At 47.9% G+C, this 23,570-nt stretch overlaps 1 protein-coding gene across 4 annotated transcripts in view; it reads left to right on the top strand.

Annotated features, from left to right (window-relative positions):
- LOC148542502 (TBC1 domain family member 24-like) overlaps positions 1-23,570 on the top strand; it is a 93,008-nt gene that overhangs the window by 10,657 nt on the left and 58,781 nt on the right. Inside the window, exon 1 of one of the 4 annotated variants that reach the window (XM_088468736.1) lies at positions 14,571-14,637. The exons of 2 other annotated variants lie outside the window; for them this stretch is intronic. The gene's annotated coding sequence lies outside the window, so the exon portion shown is untranslated. Of the gene's footprint in view, positions 1-14,570; positions 14,638-23,570 lie in introns of those variants that run through there. One more of the 4 variants, XM_088468766.1, reaches the window with a different exon arrangement.

Below are 23,570 nucleotides of genomic sequence, written 5' to 3'. Positions count from 1 at the left end.
GGACAGCGGAGACCGGCCAGAGAGAGAGGGAAGCAGCGCACAGCGCGGGAGCTGGAAGACAGCGCGGGTCAGCACCCGCAAAGGTAGGCAACGAGGTCTGATTCTGGGGTCTCCAGGGTGGCGTGTGACAGTACCCCCTTCTTCATGAGTGGCCACCGGACACTTCCTTGGTTTATGAGGAAATTTCATATGGAATGCTTTGACCAGACGGGGTGCATGGACATTGGAGGCATTTATCCAGATTTGTTCTTCCGGACCATAATTTTTCCAGTCGATGAGGTATTGAAGACGATTGTATCGACAACGGGAATCTAAGATTCTGTCAACTTCGAACTCCTCTCCTTGTTGTGTTTGAACACTAGAAGCTTTGGGAAGGACCTTCTGAAATCGGTTTAAGACCAGTGGTTTTAGAAGAGAAATATGGAAAGAACTTGGAATGCGAAGAAATGGAGGAAGTTTTAGCTTGTAGGCCACAGGATTCAAGACTTTGACGATTGGGAATGGACCAATGTACCGCGGGGCAAATTTCATTGAGGGAACTCGGAGTCTTAGGTTTCGGGTAGAGAGCCAGACCATATCCCCAATTGGGAACCGCTCGTCTTTGGCGGTCAGCAAATCTCTTGTACCGGGCTGAGGTTTTAGTCAGAGAGGAACGAACCTTTTCCCAGATGTTGGAGAACCGTTGAAGAGACATCTTGGCTGCGGGCACATCTAATGTTGGAAGAAGAGGAAAATCTGGCACTCGAGGATGATGACCAAAAACTGTAAAAAAAGGAGTTGAGTTGGTGGACGTGTGATAATGATTATTGTGAGCAAATTCAGGCCAAGGAAGAAGTTCAATCCAGTCATCTTGGGAGGAGGAGACAAAAGTGCGCAGGAACTGTTCCAGGTCTTGATTGACCCTTTTGGTCTGACCATTGGTCTGGGGGTGATAAGTGGTAGAAAATTTTAGTTTTATTTGAAGGGCTGAGCAGAGTGACCTCCAGAACTTCGCTACGAACTGTACTCCCCTGTCTGAGATGATCTCTTGAGGAAGGCCGTGGAGCTTGAAGATCTCTTTTATAAAACTCTGGGCGAGTAGAGGTGCAGACGGGAGCCCAGTAAGAGGTACAAAATGAGCCATTTTAGAAAACCGATCCACGATAACCCAAATGGTGTTGTGGCCCCGAGATGGAGGAAGCTTAGAGATGAAATCCATAGAGAGGTGAGTCCATGGCTTAGATGGAATTGCTAGAGGCTGGATTTGACCGTGTGGAACCTGCCGAGGTATTTTGTGCTGAGCACATTTGATGCATGACGATACATAAGACCTGACGTCCTTTTTCATCGAAGGCCACCAATAGGACCGCTGGATGAATTCAAGGGTTTTATCCATACCCAAGTGTCCAGAGAACTGGGAAACATGGGCCCAATGCAGCAACTTCTTGCGGAGTTCTGGAGCGACGAAGGTCTTCCCAACCAGGGGTATAGAAGATAATTTGGTGGAGGCGAAGAAAGCTGGATTCAGGATTGGTTGGGGCTGTTCCATGGGTAGATCAGGGTCGCTTGTCATGGAACGGGAGAGTGCGTCGGCTTTGAGGTTTTGTGAGCCAGGGCGATAGGAGAGTTTGAAGTTAAACCTGGAGAAAAACATTGCCCACCGGGCTTGACGAGGGTTCAAGCAATTTGCGGATTTAAGATAAAGCAGGTTCTTGTGGTCTGTGAAAATGGTAATGGGGTAATGGGCTCCTTCTAGAAGATATCGCCATTCTTCGAGGGCTAGTTTCACGGCGAGTAACTCTTGATCCCCGATGGTGTAGTTTTTTTCTGCAGGCAAAAACTTCCAGGAAAAGAAACCACAGGGATGAAGTTTTTCATCTTCAAACCGCTGGGAAAGCACAGCACCGACACCTTCGGAGGATGCGTCCACCTCCAGGATAAATGGCTGGGTGGAATCCGGTTGCTTTAAGATGGGAGCGGAGATGAAGGCTTGCTTAAGGAGTTGAAATGCCGAGGTAGCTTCGACGGGCCACTTAGTTGGATCTGCTCCCTTACAGGTGAGAGCTGTAATAGGAGCTACTAGTGTTGAAAAACCTTTCACAAACTTGCGATAATAGTTGGCAAATCCTAGGAACCTTTGTATGGATTTTAAGGAAGAAGGAAGAGACCAATCAAGAATGGCTTGTAGTTTTGAAGAATCCATTTGAAGGCCTGTTCCAGAGATGATGTACCCCAGGAATGGTACACTTGAGACTTCAAACAGACACTTCTCTAATTTGCAAAAAAGTTGATTGGACCGCAACCTCAGAAGGACTTCCTTCACCTGGTCTCGATGAGTTTGGAGGTCTTGAGAAAAAAATCAAAATGTCGTCCAAGTACACGACCACACTCTTGTACAAAAGATTCCGGAAGATTTCGTTGACGAAAAACTGGAAGATGGCTGGAGTATTACAGAGGCCGAGATATTCGTAGTGCCCATCCCTGGTGTTGAAGGCCGTTTTCCATTCATCGCCTGGACGGATACGAATTAAATTATAGGCCCCTCTTAGGTCGAGTTTGGTAAAAACTGTGGCTCCCTTGACTCTATCGAACAACTCTGTTATGAGAGGAAGAGGATAGCGATTCTTAATAGCTATTTCATTAAGACCCCGGTAGTCAATACACGGGCGCAGCCCACCGTCTTTCTTTTTTACGAAGAAAAATCCAGCCCCGGCTGGAGACGTGGAGGGTCGAATGAAGCCTTTACTTAAGTTTTCTTTAATGTACTCCGACATAGCTTGAGTCTCAGGGAGAGATAGAGGGTAGGTTCGGCCTCTAGGAGGATTCTTCCCGGGAATCAGATCTATGGGACAGTCCCAATCACGATGCAGAGGTAATAGGTCTGCACTCTGTTTGCTGAAGACATCCAAAAACCCACCATAAGCTTTGGGCAGGTCAGTAGAATCCTGTATGACAGAAGATCGGACAGGTACTACCCGCTGAAGGCAGCCTTTGAAGCAATTGGAACCCCAAGAGGTTATTTGCATGGTGGTCCAATCAATTTGTGGTGAATGTCACTGTAGCCAGGGTAGTCCAAGGACTAAAGAATGAGAGGCTTTGGGAATCACTAGGAAGGACAGTTGTTCGGTATGGAGCACCCCAATGGTAAGTCTAAGTGGTGCTGTACGATGGGTGATGGTTCCACTAGTAATGTGACTACCATCGATGGCGGTTAAAGTGATGACCCGAGGCAACGCTTCTATGGGGATTTGATGTTTCTGGGCAAAGTCCGTAGTGACAAAGTTCTCTGCTGCTCCAGAATCCAGAAGAGCTAATACAGCTTTGGAACCTCGGGGAAGCTTTAAGTGAGCCTGGATGGTGGAATCAGACTTCCTATTTGATTCAATGGCAACTCCTAACTTAACCTCTCTGTCATAAGTTAGGAGGAGGCGTTTCCCGGACGAATTGGACGGATGGGACAGGATCTAACTAAGTGTTGAGGAGATCCGCAGTACATACAGAGGTTCTGTCTCTGCCTTTTCTGTCGTTCCTCAGCCGATAGACGAGAGCGGTTGACCTGCATGGGTTCTTCGCCCATAGGAGGAGAGGGTAAACGGGAAGCTGGACGTGGCATTCTGCGGTCAAGTTTGCCTCTTTCCAAGGCACGCTCCCTGTGACGAAGATCCACCTTGTTGCAAAGGGAAATTAAATCATCCAAATTGGTTGGAAGGTCATGGGAAGCTAGGTCGTCTTTGAGTCTTTCTGAAAGACTACTCCAGAAGGCAGCGATGCGAGCGTCCTCGTTCCAATTTAGTTCTGAGGCCAGAGTTTGGAACTGGACTACATATTGACCGATGGTCCTGCTACCCTGACGGAGGCGTAGAATATCAGCTGATGCGGAAGTGGTTCTTCCAGGTTCGTCAAAGATCTTGCGAAACGTGGAAATAAACTCAGGGTAGTTGGAGAGCAAAGGATCCCATTTCTCCCAAAGGGGCGAGACCCAGTCGAGTGCTTGGCCAGAGAGCAGAGAGATGATATATGCCACCCTGGTGCTGGCTGTTGGAAAATTGGCAGATTGTAGCTCGAACTGGATTTCGCATTGGTTTAAAAAAACCCTGCATAATTTGGGGTTGCCATCGAACTTGCTCGGAGGGGAAAGCTGAAGACGAGCAGGAGGTAGAAGCGGGGGAGCAGGTGACACCACAGGAGGAGAGGCAGCTTGGGAGCCAGCGGGAGCGGGATGAGCCAATAAGGACTGAATGTTGTCCAAGCGTGATGACATATCTTGGATGAACTGGATCAACTGGGCCTGAGAGGTCTCCTGTCTTTCCAGATGAGATAGTACATCCTGTGAGGGATCTACCCCAGATCCTTGACCACTTGCTGTCCATCTGGCCAGTGCAAACTGTCACAATCGTGGGATTTAAAGACTGTATTCCTGGACTGGGCCTTGGAACTGTATCACTTGGCGCAGACGCCCGCAGGAGGAGACTTGGTTTAATAAAGTTCCTCCGCATGAGAGGAAGCAGTGAACTAATAGGGAATTTGAGTACTGTTAGAAGTGGTGTGGTAGCTTGGAAGCCACTTGGAAAGACTGGATAGCCTTGTGTGGATGTTAGGAGCTGAGAAGCTACGTGGAGCGGCTGGATAGCCGTGGGTAGACGTTGGTAGCTGGGTGGCTACGTGGAGCAGCTGGATAGCTGTGGGTAGACGTTGGTAGCTGGGTGGCTACGTGGAGCGGCTGGATAGCCGTGGGTAGACGTTGGTAGCTGGGTGGCTATGTGGAGCAGCTGGATAGCTGTGGGTAGACGTTGGTAGCTGGGTGGCTACGTGGAGTGGCTGGATAGCCGTGGGTAGACGTTGGTAGCTGGGTGGCTACGTGGAGCAGCTGGATAGCTGTGGGTAGACGTTGGTAGCTGGGTGGCTACGTGGAGCGGCTGGATAGCCGTGGGTAGATGTTGGTAGCTGGGTGGCTACGTGGAGCGGCTGGATAGCCATGGGTAGACATTGGTAGCTGGGTGTCTACGTGGAGTGGCTGGATAGCCGTGGATAGACGTTGGTAGCTGGGTGGCTACGTGGAGCGGCTGGATAGCCGTGGGTAGACGTTGGTAGCTGGGTGGCTACGTGGAGCAGCTGGGTAGACGTTGGTAGCTGGGTGGCTACGTGGAGCGGCTTGGTAGACATTGGTAGCTGGGTGGCTACGTGGAGCGGCTGGATAGCCATTGGTAGACGTTGGTAGCTGGGTGGCTACGTGGAGCGGCTGGATAGCCGTGGGTAGACGTTGGTAGCTGGGTGGCTACGTGGAGTGGCTGGATAGCCGTGGGTAGACGTTTGTAGCTAGGTGGCTACGTGGAGCGGCTGGATAGCTGTGGGTAGACGTTGGTAGCTGGGTGGCTACGTGGAGCGGCTGGATAGCCGTGGGTAGACGTTTGTAGCTAGGTGGCTACGTGGAGCGGCTGGATAGCCGTGGGTAGACGTTGGTAGCTGGGTGGCTACGTGGAGCGGCTGGATAGTCATGGGTAGACGTTGGTAGCTGGGTGGCTACGTGGAGCGGCTGGATAGCCGTGGGTAGACGTTGGTAGCTGGGTGGCTACGTGGAGCGGCTGGATAGCCGTGGGTAGACGTTGGTAGCTGGGTGGCTACGTGGAGCGGCTGGATAGCCGTGGATAGACGTTGGTAGCTGGGTGGCTACGTGGAGTGGCTGGATAGCCGTGGGGAGACGTTGGTAGCTGGGAAGCTACGTGGAGCGACTGGAGCACAGTGGGAAAGCTCACTAGGAAACTAGTTGCACTGGCAACTTGTGTCAGCATTGGGGAACCTTATATAGTGGACGCTGGGAGCTGACAGGCTGAGAGAGAAGGAGAAGACTCCTCATTGGTGGTAGTGTGTCACATGGGCAATCCAAGATGGCCGCGCCCATGGACCGGATGACAGCGCTTCTCAGAAGAAGTCAGCGGGGACCAGCAGAGCAGCTGGACCCTCCAGAGGACAGCGGAGACCGGCCAGAGAGAGAGGGAAGCAGCGCACAGCGCGGGAGTCGGAAGACAGCGCGGGTCAGCACCCGCAAAGGTAGGCGACGGGGTCTGATTCTGGGGTCTCCAGGGCGGTGTGTGACATAGGGTTCCTTAAGGACTGAGGGCCTGATTCAGAGCCGGACGCTATTTGCGCTCGCTCGTTCAGAAAAAGGGGCCGGCTATTTAAATTGAGCGCTCGCTCTTTGCGGTCTGTTGACGCCTCTATGTCTGAGCGAGTGAACGAAACATGCGCTCGCTATTTTGAAAACACGCCCCCCTGGCCGCTCGCATCATACGTCATCTCTATTTATTAGATTAATCGAGTACATCGAAAGGCGTCTGAACTGCTCGCAGTGCTTGTGGTTGGATTTTCCTACCGCAATCATGCGAACAGTTCAGGCTAAGAGACAACCAAGTGACGTGGTCGATGACGCTGCTTTGTTAATTATGCACACTCTTAAAACGCCCGTTTTGACCGTTTGGCACCCCTGCGTTCGGATCTCCACTCCCCGTTTTCAAGCACCTTCCCCTGTTACCACCCACAAACGCCTCATCCTGTCACTCAAATTAGCAGGCACTTGCAATTTTGCGAACACAGGTTTTCCGACCGCACTGACTGGTTGGTGCTTACGCATTACGACCCATACGCATGCGCGGATGTGCAACCATCGCTCGGAGCGAACGAGCGGCCGCTTACGAGCGGCTCTGAATCAGGCCCTGAGTTTGGGAACCACTGCCCTATACACTGATGATACACAAATTTACCTTTCCTCCCCTGATCTCTCTCTCTCCATCCTCTGTTGTGTCTCCAAATGTCTTTCTGCCATCTCCCGCTGTATGTCCTAGCCAGTGCCGCTGAAACTTACATTTAAGGTTGGTTCAATATAGATTAGTGTGTGTGCTTAAGGGATCAGAGAAAAATCAGGGGTTTTATTTGAGATAAGTGCACTGTTTTATTGATGTTTTACATAGGAAAAGTATAAAACACAGCTGTCATCCCATATTAAATGCCTGTCATTCTGCATTATTTGACATGTGTTTTGGGGTACAGCATACTCACCTACTTTTATTGTCTGCTCCGCGAAGATGCCCGAAGAGCATACACAGGTGGCCGCTTCGGGGGACGGGGATGGATTCCTATGTCATTAGGCCCCACCCTAATCAGTTACTTGCCCAATGTGACATTGGTATTAGGGTACAGGTATAGGCAGGTACTTATGGAAGGGGATTAGTGTGCGCTTAGGGGATCAATCGAAAAATCGAGTTGTTTATATAAGACATATGCACTGTTTTATTAAATGTTTGCATAGGGATGAATAAAACAGCTGTCATGGTAAAGAGTTGTCATTCCACAATATGCGATATGGGTTTTGGGGTACAGGTATAGGCGAGTACATATGGAAAGGCATTATTGTGTGCACTTAGGGGATCACAGAAAAATCGAGATCTTTATATGAGACATATGAACTGCCTACTAGCCAACCTGGCTGCCCCCCCCCCCCCCACTCCTCCACGAGGTTGGCACCGCGCAGGGTGTGGCACGTGTGATGACACGATCTAGTCATCATAGACCTGCCCCTGCTATACAATGCCGCGATTTCTGGCATTGTAAAGTGGGGGGTGGAGATATGATGAAGCAATCTAACGCAAATTTTGTCATCTGCCGTTGGTAAGCCATGACCCGGGTGGATCTAGCTTCCGGGAGACTTATCCACCTTTCCGGGCAGCCAGGAGCTCCACTTGATTTTTGGGAGCCTCCAGGTTGTTCCGGGAAGGTAAGCAAGTATGAAGCACTGCTTTACTAACTTTTTTGCATAGGGATGGTGAATAAAACGGGAAGCAATCGGGAAGCCGACTGCCTATATAACGGCAGCCGGCTTCCCGACTGTCTTATCCCGGCAAGGGTGAAATGCCGAGCGTCTAGATGTAGACGCCCGCATTTCCCCGACGCCGGGAGATCGGCGCCCGGCATCCCGAACGAAGGGATGCCGGGCGCCGCGAGCGGACAGCCGTGGGGGGGGAGGGTTAGGTTTAGGGCTCCCGGGGGGACTTAGGGTTAGGCACCCCCCCGGGAGGGTTAGGGTTAGGCTAGGGGGAGGGAGGGTTAGGCACCCCCCCGGGTAGCGGGGAAGGGGGTGGTTAGGGTTAGGCACTTAGAGGGGGGATTAGGGTTAGGCACTTGGGGGGGAAGTTAGGGTTAGGCACCCCTAAGGAGGGTTAGGTTAGGTTAGTGGATACTTACCTATCCACGATCGGGATTTCCAGCGCTGTCGGGCTTCCGCTGCGTCGCACTCTGCTCCTGTCGGGCTGCCGCTGACAGGAATCGGCCGGCGGTATATCATACCCATTCCGAATAAAACCGGTGTCATTCCATAGTAAGCCATCATTCCATGGCATTTTCAATGTAAAATATGTGAAATCATCTTAGCAAGAAGTATGCTGAAGAAATATTGCATAGTGAAGAGCATAATGGGTGAGAGCATAATGACATGATTTGCTGTGTATCATCATGGCCCCGCCAACTGTTTTATCAAAGCAGCTTTGAAAAACGCTGATTAGTAAATCTGCCTCCCAGAACGTCATGTCACAGTAACCAGTGCCGTAGCTGGGCTGCTCGATTACGTCTATTTTTCTATGGCCATTATATATATTTTTTTTATGTAAACTTAGATTTTTTTTCATCCAGCAGGGACGGGATAGCTGCCTTGGCCCAGAAGTGAGCTGTGCATCACAGGCAGCCTAATGTTTGTCATTGTATTGCAGTGTGGGGGAGGGATTCACCTCACTCCTGTCCTCAAGCCACTCCCCCTAGTGCCGGCCTTCCCACTAGGCAGTTCAGATGGGCACCTAGGGGTATATTTACTAAAGTGCGAGTTTTTAGAAGTGGAGCTGTTGCCCATAGCAACCAATCAGATTCTAGCTATTATCTTCTAGAAGGTGCTAGATAAATGATAAGTATAATCTGATTGGTTGCTATGAGCAACAACTCCACTTCTAAAAGCTTGCATTATTGTAGTGAAATATACCCCCTAGTGCCTGATAAGTCCTGCCTGCCACCACTCACCATGGGGTCTATTCATTATGCAGAGTGACAGTACTAATTTAGTAACCAACTATCTGCTAGTTTCAGCAATTTATACTAAGGCAGGGATGTACTAAATGAAAAATGCAGAAAACCCCCCGTTTTGGGGGTTTTACCACATTTTCGTATATACTAAGCCCCGGCCGCCCTATTATTGGTGCGGAGGGTAACGCCAGAAAAACCTGGCATTACCCTATAGAAGCCTATGGGCTTCTTACCACATCCCGCACCCAACGCTTCGTTGCCGCCCCTGCAGTCGCCCAACACTGGCCTCCACTCACCTTGGTCTCCAGGTCACCGGCCCGTCCTACTCCTGGGTCCTCTGCCTCCTAATCTTCCAGGTGCAGGGAGGAGGAGCCTGGGACTTCCTGCACAGGTCACCAGCAGGAAGTTCCTGTGACTCGGAGGGGGCGGAGTTCCACGGAGACCCGCTCACCGGCGTCGGCTGCTTCGCAAAGAGCAGCTCTTATCGCAAGAGCTGTCCTTTGCGATACTAATCGCATATGTTAGTACATATGAAATTAGTAAGGTTGCGGTGACTGGCTGATGTACACTGCAAGGTTAGTACATCCCGCCCTAAAACACCAGAATAATTCAACATTACATTGGTGCGGGGACTTCTTATTCGTAAATCTCCGCTACTTCTGATAAGGTGTATTTCAAATAACAGGTGTATTTCATTGTAATAACGTGTAGTGCACACTTGAGGAAATAAAATAATTTCTTTTACTTAATAAAAAAATATAACATTACATTACAATCAATGCATTCAGTACAAACAACACAGATCAATATAAGTTTAGCTTCAGCTCGTGGAATTTCTATCTAGAAATTCTGGGTCTCTATCTTCTGCATAGTCTTTTTATCAAGCATTTTATCAATTATTCAGTAGTGAAACAATGCCAAGAGTCACAATATTTATATTAGGGGTGAGCGGGTTCGGATTTCTGAAATCCGAACCCCCCCGAGCCCCCCCGATCCGAGTCCGATCCGAGTCAGGCTCGACTTTTCCCGCCTGACTCGGATCTGAAATCGAGGCAAAACGTCATCATCCCGCCTTCCGAGTTTCGCGGGTTTTGGATCCTATATAAGGTACCCGCGTCGGCGCCATTTTCTCACTCGGCTGTGGACAGTGAAGAGGGAGGGTGGGAGTTAGGGCTGGCTGGGCTGTGTAGTGTAGTGTAGTGTAGTGCTGCTGTTGTCCACTACTTCAAAGTCCATAGGGGCTGGCTGTGTTGTGCTGTGCTGCTGTTGTTAATAGGGGCTGTGTCCACTACTTCAAAGTCCATAGGGGCTGGCTGGACTGTGTTGTGCAGTCAGTTCTCCATAGGGGCTGTGTCCACTCCAAAGTCCTGTGCAGTGTCCCAGTCCTAAAGGGGTGCTGTAGTGTTGTCCAGGGGGTGCTCTGTCCATCAGGGGTGCTCCCCCCAAGTGCTAAAAAAATAATATATTTTCTGTGTTTGTGAATTGTGTGCGCAGTAGCCGCACGTGCATCAACAAAGTAGTGCCAAGCGTGCGCCTGTGTCATAAGTAAAGGGCCGGCTGGCTTGACTGTTAAAGGGTGCTGTAACCCCCAAAGTACACTCCAGTCCAAACCAAAAAAATATATATTTTCTGTGTTTGTGAATTGTGTGCGCAGTAGCCGCACGTGCATCAACAAAGTAGTGCCAAGCGTGCGCCTGTGTCATAAGTAAAGGGCCGGCTGGCTTGACCGTTAAAGGGTGCTGTAACCCCCAAAGTACACTCCAGTCCAAACCAAAAAAAAATATATTTTCTGTGTTTGTGAATTGTGTGCGCAGTAGCCGCACGTGCATCAACAAAGTAGTGCCAAGCGTGCGCCTGTGTCATAAGTAAAGGGCCGGCTGGCTTGACCGTTAAAGGGTGCTGTAACCCCCAAAGTACACTTCAGTCCAAACCAAAAAAAAAATTATTTTCTGTGTTTGTGACTTGTGTACACTGTGGCTGCACGTGCATCAACAAAGGAGCAGCGCCAAGCGTGCGCCTGTGTCCCATAAGTAAAGAGCCGGCTGGCTCATTTCTTAAAGGGTGGTGTAACCCACAAAGTGCACTACTCTCCAGCAAAAATAAAAAAATATTTTCTGTGTTTGTGTGCGCTTTAGCCGCACGTATATATCAATATAACATAAATGGAGGACCAAACTTTCTCCGATAAAAATAAAATAGGGAAAGATCAAGAACCACTTCCTCCTAGTGCTGTTGCTGCTGCTGGGAGTTGTTCATCATCCCAGAGAGGAAGTAGGAACATCACTACTTTTACTAAACAATTGACCCTCCAACAGTCCCTAGCGATGAGGATGAAGTACGACAGCAGTCATCCTGAAGCAAAACGTATAACTGAGGCCTTGACTGCTATGTTGGTGTTAGACGTGCGTCCGGTATCCGCCATTAGTGCAGTGGGATTTAGACAATTGATGGAGGTAGTGTGTCCCCGGTTCCAAATCCCGTCTAGATTCCACCTGCATCCTCAAAGCAGCAGCGACAAGCGTGCGTCTGTCTGTTAAAGGGTGGTGACACCCTCAAAGTGTGCTACACAAACAATAAAAATATTGTTCTTTTTTTTTCTGTCTTTGTGAATTGTGTGGGCTGTAGCCGCACTTGCATCCTCAAAGCAGCAGCGACAAGCGTGCGTCTGTCTGTTAAAGGGTGGTGACACCCTCAAAGTGTGCTACACAAACAATAAAAATATTGTTCTTTTTTTTTCTGTCTTTGTGAATTGTGTGGGCTGTAGCCGCACTTGCATCCTCAAAGCAGCAGCGACAAGCGTGCGTCTGTCTGTTAAAGGGTGGTGACACCCTCAAAGTGTGCTACACAAACAATAAAAATATTCTTTTTTCTGTCTTTGTGAATTGTGTGGGCTGTAGCCACACTTGCATCCTCAAAGCAGCAGCGACAAGCGTGCGTCTGTCTGTTAAAGGATTACATCGGTGACAGCATCCAAGTAGGCATGTCAGACAGTCCGTACCTGTACTGGCAGGAAAAAGAAGCAATTTGGAGGTCCCTGTACAAACTGGCTCTATTTTACCTGAGATGCACCCCCTCCAGTGTGTACTCCGGAAGAGTGTTTAGTGCAGCCGGGAACCTTGTCAGCGAAAGGCGTAGGAGGTTGCTTCCACAAAATGTGGAGAAGATGATGTTCATAAAATGAATTATCAACTCTTCCAGGGAGACCAGCCTCCAGAACGTACAGAGGGACCTGTGGTTGTGGATTCCAGCGGGGACGAATTAATACTCTGTGAGGATGAGGATGTACACACTGAAGAGGGTGAGGAATCGGTGGATGAGGAGGATGAGGATGACATCTTGCCTCCGTAGAGCCAGTTTGTGCAGGGACAGATTAATTGCAAGCTTGTTTTGTGGGGGCCCAAACGAACCAATCATTTCAGCCACAGTTGTGTGGCAGACCCTGGCGCTGAAATGATTGGTTTGTTAAAGTGTGCATGTCCTGTTTATACAACATAAGGGTGGGTGGGAGGGCCCAAGGACAATTCCATCTTGCACCTTTTTTTTCTTTGCATTATGTACAGTTTGGGGCCTAGTTTTTCAAACTGCCATCCTGTCTGCCACTGCAGTTTCACGCCTAGATGGGTCACGTGTTTGTGCCGCCCACTCGTGTCGCTTAGCATAGTCATCCAGCTACCTCGGTGCAACCTTTTGGACATAAAAACACTATTGTGAGGTGTGAGGTGTTCAGAATAGACTGGAAATGAGTGGAAATTAAGGTTATTGAGGTTAATAATAGCATAGGAGCAGAAAAAACCTAAAAATTCTGTGATTTTAGCTGTTTTTATGCTTTTTAAAAAAAAAATACAGATCAAAAACACAAAACCCAGAACCCAAAACACGGAAGGGTGGTTTTGGCAAAACCAATCCAGATCCAAAACACGAAGAAAGATCCAGATCCAAAACCAAAACACGAAAAGTGGCCGGTGCACACCCCTAATTTATATGTCATCAAAATAACATACATGGATGGGAGGCTAATAATTTAATTGCTTGAGAGCGCATGTTTGTCAATAGTTAACAAAAAACTCATAATTGCTAATTTGGTCCATTTGGCATAAGTCTTAAATCTTTAAAAGAATTATGAGTTTTTGAGTTCCAAGTATACCAAGTCTCCTTTGGGTGTAACTTCCTTCTGTGGTCTCCTCTTCATGGTGGTAGACCTGAAACCTGTAAATACACTAAAAATATAAGGGTACATGTACTAAGCCTTTAGAGAGAGATAAAGTGGACGGATATCAAGTTAGCGGTCCTGCTAGGCTGTTTTAGTGGGGCACTGCGCCCTGCCCTATTTCTATAGGGCAAAAAGCACCCTGCCCTCCGACGCGGCACCCCGCTGAAACAGCCTGCGGGTGCTGTCCCCACCCACGGGTTGCAGTGTCTCGCAAGCGGGGAGCGTTCACTGCCGGTGAATGGATGCCGGGTGCATGCACCCAGCATCCATTTACACTAATAGCAGCGCTTGGGGGCAGCCCGGCATATCCGTAAGTGCCGGGCACTCCCCCAAGAGTGACGAAAAGGGGACGTGTCTTAAAGACGACCCCCCTCTTCATTGGTCACGCCCCCTTTTCGGGGGCGCAGATGTGCACTTTCTCTAGGTCTGGTGCCCTGCCCAGCACCGGACCTAGAGTGAACACTAAAAGTACCAACCAATCAGCTCCTAACTGTCATTTTACAGGCTGTGGGGCCCATTTATCAACGAGTTTTATCATACGCAACGAGTTTTAAAACTCAAAATAACCCTATATATGCCAAACTCCTTTGAGTTAGTGCAGCCAGCAGATCCAAACAACCCAGGGAAAATTGTCACTGTCATATATCCTGTGCAGATGAGCTATTTTGGCGATGGTGAAGGTTATCTACATATAGGGCCTGATTCAGAGTTGGGAATAGAGTAAAACCCCTTCCATACAGCAAAAAAAACAGGGATTTTGGCCGTGAACGTGCATCAAGCCAGGTTTTTGCTATGTGTGGACAGAAACGACCTGGGTCAAAGGGTGACATCAACTGCAGTCACCCAGACCACATGACTGGGGAGTAAACAAATTTAAATGTGTATTATTTTATGTTTAACTTTTTTATGTGAAAATTTTGTCTTTGTGTAGACCAAAACTTTATAAAGGCTATATTCATAATTGTCTTATATTGTAATGTAAAAATGTATTGTTATCAATTAAAAAAACATTGGAAACAAACAAACTTTGTGGCTTTACTCTAAAAATGCTAATTTTTATATTATGTGGTCACAACCCGGTCCTGTTTTCTGTGCCGCTGGGTCAAGTGCCGCTCCTGTTACGCTGTGATCCAGTCTCATGGCAAGGTGCCAGTGTCCTTTGTCCATTCTAGGATGCATAGGCTTCAGTTTTCTCTCTAACCATGGTCCATCCAATCCATTGCTAGACTGAGCCTCCCTGAACCACCTGATTCTGCTCAGCCTCTCACGGCCAAACCAAGTGTATAAGTTCCATCCGCTGGCTCTAGCAAATTGCCAGTACAATGTCTAAGCTGAGTTTCTACTGAGCTTAAGCTAGGCTGAGGTCCTGAACTACTTTCCCTGAAGTTGTAAGTACCCTGAGCAGTGTAGTTTTGATGTACTGCTGTTTAACCCAGTCTTTACTGGGCACAGTTACTCCTGACTAATTTTCTAATTTGTGCCCTTCCTGCAATATTTGTTCCATAATTCAGACTGCTGATATCGTCACTTCACATCTAGACTTCAGAGCCAGCTATCTACTAATTTGCAAGTTTTCAGCATTAGGTATTCACATCAAAAAACGATGTTTACTAACAACCAACGTTTTTTTCCGATGGTAGTGTTTTTACCATTCGGTTATGGCCTTCTGATGTTTGTAATCATTGAATGGTAATCACTCAATGGGGTTCCGATGGTAGTTTTTTTTTTTTTTTTTCTTCAATTGATAATAGCTATGCCTCCCTTGGCTGCTGTCTGCAACAGGGAATCTTCATGGGTTCATCCTGGATATGTAGTGTACCCTGCAGCACAGCCCGGTAGAGCTGCTACTTTAGAGTACACAGTATTATGTTGTTGCTCCAGCTCCTGCCACTAGTCACACCCCTGATCCCACCACCAGCTTACATGTGCATAGCATATAAATAGATTTTACCATCTAATTCTTTTGATGCAATGGTTAGTAACCATCAAATCGACAGTTTCAATGAAGCCCAGCTATCATATGATGGTGGGCGTCCGATATCCATCCCTATTCAGCATTGCTAGAGATTGTGACTTTGCCTGTTGTGAGTCTAACTACCATCTATGTGGTTCACCTGTACTTCCACTCTGTTATAAGGTATCCTGAAACCATGGCAGTGCAATTAACCTTTGGCTCGCAGCTCTGATTCAGCATTGCGTCACTTCTACTTTATCTGACTCTCCACTAAATCACCTGTGTGTTGTCTAGCTTAGTCCCAATTGAGTGAAGCTAATCTGTGCTCCCTTTGCATCTATCTGTGACCTGATCGTGTAGTTTTGTTCCTGGTATATGTACAGACTCCTGCATCATCTCTGGACCTGTGCCTACCATTCCTCTGGCTGCAGAGGTAGTTGCGGCCTGTTAGGCTGGGTACACACGTAAAGATTTTCTGTCCAACCATCCAACTAGTTGATCGGTTGGAATGAAAATCTGGTATGGTATGAAAGAAAATGGCAATCAGCAATTTGCTCCCAAACGCTGGAAAATGGACAAAAACTGTTTGAACAAATTGTTTAGATCAAATCATCAAACATTTAACAAACTTGTCTGATGACCATTTTCATCTGTTTTCTGGCATTCAGGAGCAAATTGCTGATCATCAGTTACTCCCATACGTTACCAGATTTTCATTCCAACCAATTAACTAGTTGGATGGTTGGACAGAAAATCTTTACGTGTGTACCCAGCCTAAAGCTGGCCACACATCTAAAGATTATCTGTCCAACCAGCCAACTAGTTGATTGGTTGGAATGAAAATCTGGTAAGGAATGAAAGCAAATGACAATCAGCAATTTGCTCCCAAATGCTGGAAAATGGACAAAAACTGTTGTTTTAGTATCTAAAAAAAAGAAAAACTGAATTCTCCCATAGAGAACTCCCGAGGGGGGGGAGGCGACTTTAGACTTGGATTTTGTTTTATTAGGTAGCTATTGTTCTAGGGTAGGTGCTTTTGGGGTTCAGGTAAATTAGAAATTTACAGGGTTTTTTTCGTATTTGGCATGCAGCACCAAGCAACAGTTCTACCCGCCCATGCCAAATTTTAGTTTGGTACCTCCAATAGCTTTTGAGGCATACATGCCTACCCTCCCGGAATTCGTGGGAGGCTCCCGATTTTTCTGGTAACCTCCAGCAGCCCCGGAAGGGTAGGTACTTCTCCCGCATTCTACCAACCAAGGTGGGGCTTAATGATGTGATTCTTCATGAATTGCGTCATTTAGCCCCTCCCCCCTATTTAAATTTGTGCCAATCACTGCAATTTCCCACAAATTGGTGGGGCTTAATGGTGTGACACATTATGCCCTGCCCCCATCTCAACCCACCTGCTTCTCCTCCCAGGGCTTCTCCCGGGAAGGAGAAAATAAATGTAGGCAAGTAGGTTTTGAGATGTAGCCCCTTAAACACCATGCCTTCCCCCCCTCAGGAGTTCTCTATGGGAGAAATCCATTTTTCTTGACCCTTGTGTCATTCGCCCCCTGTATTTTGGCAACCAGGACTGGTTACAATTAGCCTGGTGCTGGTTGTGCTTAATATAGGGGACCACTACGCTGTTTGTCCCCTGTATTTAGCTCAACCAGCAGTGGGGAACCAAAGTCCAATACTGGTTGTGCTGTGGGGGTGCGTCATTTTTTTTTTTTTTCTAAACAGATGCATGGATGGATCACACTTATACGTCCATGTATCTGTGTCTTTTTATTATTTGATTTTCTTGGGTGTACGCCTAGCACCAGTGAGTCCCTCTGTCGCCCTTTGACACTTCTGTACACGGCCCCGTTGCTGCCACTCCTCCACACTCCTGCAGCCGTCTCTCCCTCTGCACCCCCAAAACACCTGTGTGCTGTCCGCTCTTCCACCCATGCTAGTGTACCTATATGTTGCCCTCTTTTGCCCTGCAGGTGGCCCGGTTTGCTCATCAAAACCCTGATGGTTAATAAATTATTAAAAAAAGCAATTAAATTCCATAGACAAAAAACGTTACGGTTTTATATGTCCCATTAAGACTTCTTAGACATGATCTGAAATTTCACAAAACCTACTAAATTTGTGCCAAACGAACTAAAAAAAACACTTAAATTCCAATAATTAAGGGACCTGTTCCTTGCACAATACAGATATGGTATGCCATCACACCCTGTGGTTAACTGCAGATTCAGCACTATGCCCCCCAAACCATGGCAATCTGTCTTCTCCCATATCCGCTGCTAATTCACACAGTTGTGTGCTCATTGGAATACACACATGCAGTCTATGCAACTGAGGTCTGAGCAGATGATAGAGCTGCACAGATGGGATAAGAGTGGAGTGGATGGGGGGAAGACAGAGAGGTGTGGATGGGGACATATAGGCGTGGAGAGGCGGCGAAGATTAAGCAGCACTGATGGGAAGGAGCCGAAGTGATGCAGATGTGTGGAAAACAGTGGTGCGGATGCAGAAGAGACAGAGTGGCACGGTTTGGGAGAACAGAGCGACGTGGATGGGGTTACAGAGTGGCATGGATGCTGGAAGACAGAGCAGCGCAGATGGGTAAAGACAGATTGGTACGGATGGGGGAATACAGACTAGCACAATGGGAGAACACACATTAGAGATAGGGAAAGACAGATTGGTGCGGATAGGCGGGGGAAGACAGATTGCAACGGCAGAGAGGTGCAGCTGGAGGAAGAGTGGCACAGATGAGGGGAAGACAGAGAGGTGGTGCAGATGGAAGGAAACAGAGTGGCACGGATGCAGGAAGACAAGGTGGTGTGGATGAGGGAATAAAGAACTAGCACAGTTGGGAAACCAAACAGCTGTAGGGATTGGGGAAGTTATAGCAGCATGGAGGCGAAGATGGTGAACTTGCATAGACAGAGTATGATAGTTTTAGATATTAGGGAGCTGAATGTGTATTCTGAATGAGATGGATGTATGGAGTGAGAAGGATGTTGGATTTGGGATTGTTGTGGTGAACGAATGAGAAATTGTGGGCATTGAGTGGGATGTGTGTGCCACATAATGTTAAGGCTTGGGCATGCTAGTAGGGAATAGTCCTGCAACAGCCTTGAGGGCTGGTATATCTTGGCTGGATGCAGCCGTGCAGCAGCCTTGTGGGCTGAATCAGTTTGATTAGTTGTGGCCTGATGGCCGAGGATGTGATGCAGCCTTTGGGCTGTGGAGGCAGCCTTGAGGGCTGGAATGCTATGGTTAGTTGTGGCCTGATGGCCGAAGATGTGATGCAGCCTTTGGGCCATGGAGGCAGCCTTGAGGGTTGCTGAGTCTCTTTAAGAAAATGTGAACAAGGCGCTGAGATGCTACCAATGTCATCGAGTTGACACTAGCATCTGTCACGGCCAGGGTATTTCAGCATGGCGCTAGGCGAGTGTTACCTGTGAGGTCATTGTGGCGTGGGCTGTCTGGGGGCGGAGCTGGTGTCTGGCGGGGGGCTTTGGCTGCACGCGTTGTTGTGCGGGCCTGTTGTCACTCTGCGCTGGTAAGGCCTGGCGGCGTCTCCATTCCATTTGGCATGGGCGCCACCATCTTGCCTTCTGGCCATGTGATGCGGCTGGCCAATCCTGGTGAGTCACATGTTCCCTCCGGCCAGTAACAGCACGGCATGGGGTATTTAGGAAGGGTCAGTGCCTTCCTTCTTTGCCAGTGCAACGTGTATCTCAGCCTAGCTGAGGGAGTTCTCTGTGCTTATCCTGTTCCTGTGAATTCGCTGTCTGCCTGTCAGCTCCTAGCTACCACTGGACTACCCCGCTTCCTCCATCACCCTTGCCCATACCTGAGTGCCTGAGCCTGCTGACATCCTGCGCTTCAGTTCACTACCTGCATACCTGGCTTGATTATTTTCAGTTCACTAACTGCATACCTGGTTTGATTATTTTCAGTTTCACTACCTGCACACCTGGACAGCTCTAATTGTTTCTACTTGGACATTAACCCTTTTACTCCCACCACAGAACTCTTGTGCACATTTATATATTCCTGGACTTTTATTTACTGCCACATTATATGTCTACTCAAGCACTTATTAAAAATCCTAGTTTTATTTTCAAATCTGCTTCTGTGATCGCTCCTGCTACCACCCCGGGTCCACAAACAACCCAGAACATAATAGTTTGCACTGGCCCCATGGAGCCGGCCACGGATCAGGAGTCAAGAGTGGATTTGTTCCGGTGCATTTCTGGTCATTTAGAAAATCTGGAAAACATGCAGCATCAGATGGCTCAATTTCTGCAAGAGATGTCCAAGCGACAGGATAGTTTGCAAACTTCCTTTTCTACCCCTGAAGTACCAGCATCTACATCCGCATTAGTGTCTGGGAATACAGGAGGCAGATCATCTTCCTGCTTACATCTTCCTTTACCAAATAAATTTGACGGCAATCCTAAACTCTGCCGAGGATTCCTAAATCAGTGTGACATACATTTTACCCTGCAGCCTGACAACTTTCTAACTCCAAGAACTAAAGTGGCTTATATAGTCTCTCTGTTATCCGGCCAGGCCTTGGAATGGGCTTCCCCACTCTAGGAGCACTCAGATCCGCTGCTGGATAATTATGCAGGCTTGTGTCATCCTTCAGGAGGATTTTCGATGAACCTGGGCGTACTGTGTCAGCATCATCAAACATCATGACACTGAGACAAGGGGTCCGTCCTGTCAGTCAATATGCCGTGCAATTTCAAATTTTAGCATCAGAGCTCAAATGGAATGAGGAAGCCCTCACCTCGACCTTCTGGCATGGGTTGTCAGACCGACTAAAGGATGATCTAGTCACTCGAGAGCTTCCTACTAATCTGAACAACATGATTTCGTTGTGTATCAAAGTTGACCTACGCTTCAGGGAACGTCAGGCTGAAAAAAACAGAACTGACCGGCAAAGGTCACTTACCCCCTCCATTTCTACCCGTCCCATTCCTTCTCCTACTGAAGAGGAGCCTATGCAGGTGAATCATACACACCTCTCCAAAGAAAACCGTCAGAGAAGAATGCAAAAGAACCTCTGTCTGTACTGCGGAGAGTCCGGTCACCTGCTGATCTCCTGCGCCTGTAAACCGGGAAATGCCAAATCCTAACTGACCCTGGAGACATCAAGTTAGGAGTTATGAACCTGTCTCCAAAAATTAAAGATTTCACGATTACCCTAGCCTTGGATCTTAAACCTAAACCTGTCTTTGCTACTGCTCTACTCGACTCGGGAGCAGCCGGAAATTTCATAACGTCTAGTTTCATAGAAAATTTCAGATTCCTTGTTTGACTCTCAACCATGCCATCTCTCTGACCTCTATTGACGGACGCCCTCTAACTAACGGGATAGTTGCAAAGAGACTCAACCAGTATTGGTCCGAATCGGGGCACTTCATTCTGAGTCCTTAAAATTCCAGGTGATATCAGAGGCCTCTCAAGAAATTGTTCTTGGTCTACCCTGGTTACGTCAACATAATCCCAGTATTGATTGGAGTTCTATGCAGATTCTGTCATGGGGTATGGACTGTCAGAAATCCTGTCTTCCAAAAATTCGACCTGTGAGAAAGACAGTTCCATTAGTTTCTTCTGCCATTCCCAAGGAATATCAGATGTTTGCCGACGTTTTCTCTGAACAACAAGCAAATATCTTACCCCCTCATAGGGAATGGGACTGTCCAATTGAATTGATACCTGATAAGATACCACCTCGTGGTCGCACCTATCCGCTGTCCTTGCCTGAGACTCAAGCCATGACCGAGTACATCCGGGACAACCTGGCAAAGGGGTTCATTCGCCCCTCTACTTCACCTGCCGGAGCTGGGTTTTTCTTCGTTGGCAAGAAGGACGGTGGTCTAATACCATGTATCGATTATCGAGGCCTTAATGACATTACTGTAAAGAATCGATACCCTCTTCCCCTGATTACTGAGTTGTTTGATAGGGTCAAGGGCTCTGTCATTTTTTCTAAATTAGATCTAAGAGAGGTTTACAACCTCATTCGTATCCGAGCTGGCGATGAATGGAAGACCGCTTTTAATACCAGAGATGGACATTTCGAGTATTTAGTAATGCCTTTTGGATTGTGTAAAGCCCCTGCTGTCTTTCAAAGTTTCGTTAATGAGATTTTCCGGGATCTGTTATATGTTTCGGTTGTTGTCTATCTGGATGACATACTGATTTTTTTCACCCTCTGTGGCTAAACATCAAGAACATGTTAAAGAAGTTCTGACCCGTTTGAGAGAAAACCACCTTTACTGCAAACTGGAGAAGTGTGTCTTTGGAGTGCCCAGTGTACCTTTTCTCGGCTATGTAATATCTGGCTCCAGTTTAGAAATGGACCCCAAGAAGGTACAAGCAATTCTGGATTGGACCCAACCTCAGACACTGAAGGCTATCCAGAGATTGTTGGGCTTCGCCAATTATTATAGACGCTTCATTAAGGGATTTTCTACACTGCTGGCTCCCATTACAGCCTTGACCCGCAAAGGTGCTAATCCTGCCCAATGGTCACCTGAGGCAGAGTCTGCCTTTCATCTTCTAAAACAGGCCTTTATCTCAGCACCAGTTCTTCGACAACCAGATCTGGACAGGCCTTTTTTGTTGGAAGTAGACGCATCATCTGAAGCTGTGGCAGCAGTCTTGTCTCAACGTTATGAGGACAACCGAGTCCATCCGTGTGGGTTCTTTTCTAAAAAATTCTCACCTGCCGAAAGGAACTACGCCATAGGTGAACAAGAACTACTAGCTGTAAAGTTGGCGTTGAAGGAATGGAGATATTTGCTAGAAGGCACCAAGTTTCCATTTACTGTATTTACGGACCATAGAAATCTCCTATTTCTCAAAAACCTCCAATGTGTGAGTCCTCGTTTGGCCCGCTGCACAATATTCTTTGCCAGGTTTCAGTTCACCCTGACCTTCCGGTCTGGAGCACTTAATCAGAAGGCTGATGCCCTATCGAGATCCCTCCTTTGTGATGATCAATCTGAAAATCAAAGCAATACCCCTGTTTTGGAATCAAGAGTTTTTGCCGCATTACAACTTCAGCCTCCTACAGGAAAATCATTTGCGGCCCCCGGAATTAAGGAAGCAGCTTCTCACTTGGGCACATTCCTCTCGCTTCGCAGGACACTCAGGCACTCGGAAGACCTTGGAGTTCCTGAAAAGACACTATTGGTGGCCTTCTATGAAGGCAGATATAATGGAGTTCATCTCTTCCTGCTCCTCCTGTGCCCAGCATAAATCATCACGACAAGCTCCAGCTGGGGAATTGCTTCCATTACCTACTCCATCACGTCCATGGACGCATCTCTCCATGGATTTCGTCACAGACCTGCCAGTCTCTAAAGGTTTCAACACTATCTGGGTTGTAATAGACCGGTTTTCTAAGATGGTCCACTATATACCGTTGAAGAAGTTACCTTCTGCCCCTGACCTGGCACATTTGTTCGTCCAACACATATTTCGTCTACATGGCCTTCCTGCTGAAATTGTCTCTGACCGTGGTGTGCAGTTTACTGCAAAATTCTGGAGGGCTTTGTGTTCTGTTCTTCACGTGAAGTTAAACTTTTCCACGGCCTACCATCCGCAAAGCAACAGCTCCAGCGAGAGAGTTAATCAAGATCTAGAGACTTTCTTAAGAATTTTTATGTCATCTTCCCAGGACAATTGGGCTGCCTTGCTGCCGTGGGCTGAGTTTGCACATAATGCTTCCTACCACTCGTCAACTAACCAAATGCCATTTCAGGTTGTATATGGCCTTCATCCTCGTGTTCCCGAATTCCGAAGCCTGCCTGTTTTCGATGTTCCGGCCATGGAGGACACGGTACGGAATTTTGCTGCCATCTGGACTCAAGTACGGTCTGATTTGCTGAGCATCCTCTCGCTATAAGACCCAGGCCGATAGAAAGTGTAGAATAGTTCCACGCATGCAAGTTGGAAGCCAGGTCTGGTTATCCACCCGGAATCTTCATCTGAGGGTTCCTTCTATGAAATTTGCTCCACGCTTCATTGGTCCCTTCTCCATAACAGAAGTCATTAATCCAGTGGCCTATCGTCTACAGTTACCCCCATACCTAAAAATCCCTAATTCCTTCCATATTTCCTTATTGAAGCCCCTGGTCCTGAATAAATTCCATAGTGCTCTACCTGCTTCTCCTCGAGTCCAGACGGAGAGAGGAGTTGAGTTTGAGGTCGCCCAAATCTTGGACTCTCGTCTACGCAGAGGTCATCTACAGTATTTGTTGGACTGGAAAGGTTACGGTCCAGAGGAACGTTGTTGGACCGATGATGTCCACGCTCCTACGCTCATCAGGAGATTCCATTCTGCCCATCCGG

Source organism: Taudactylus pleione, unplaced genomic scaffold, assembly GCF_031769625.1.
Source record: "Taudactylus pleione unplaced genomic scaffold, aTauple2 ptg000012l, whole genome shotgun sequence".
In the NCBI taxonomy this organism is placed as follows: domain Eukaryota; kingdom Metazoa; phylum Chordata; class Amphibia; order Anura; family Myobatrachidae; genus Taudactylus; species Taudactylus pleione.
This window is presented reverse-complemented; position numbering and strand designations above follow the sequence as displayed.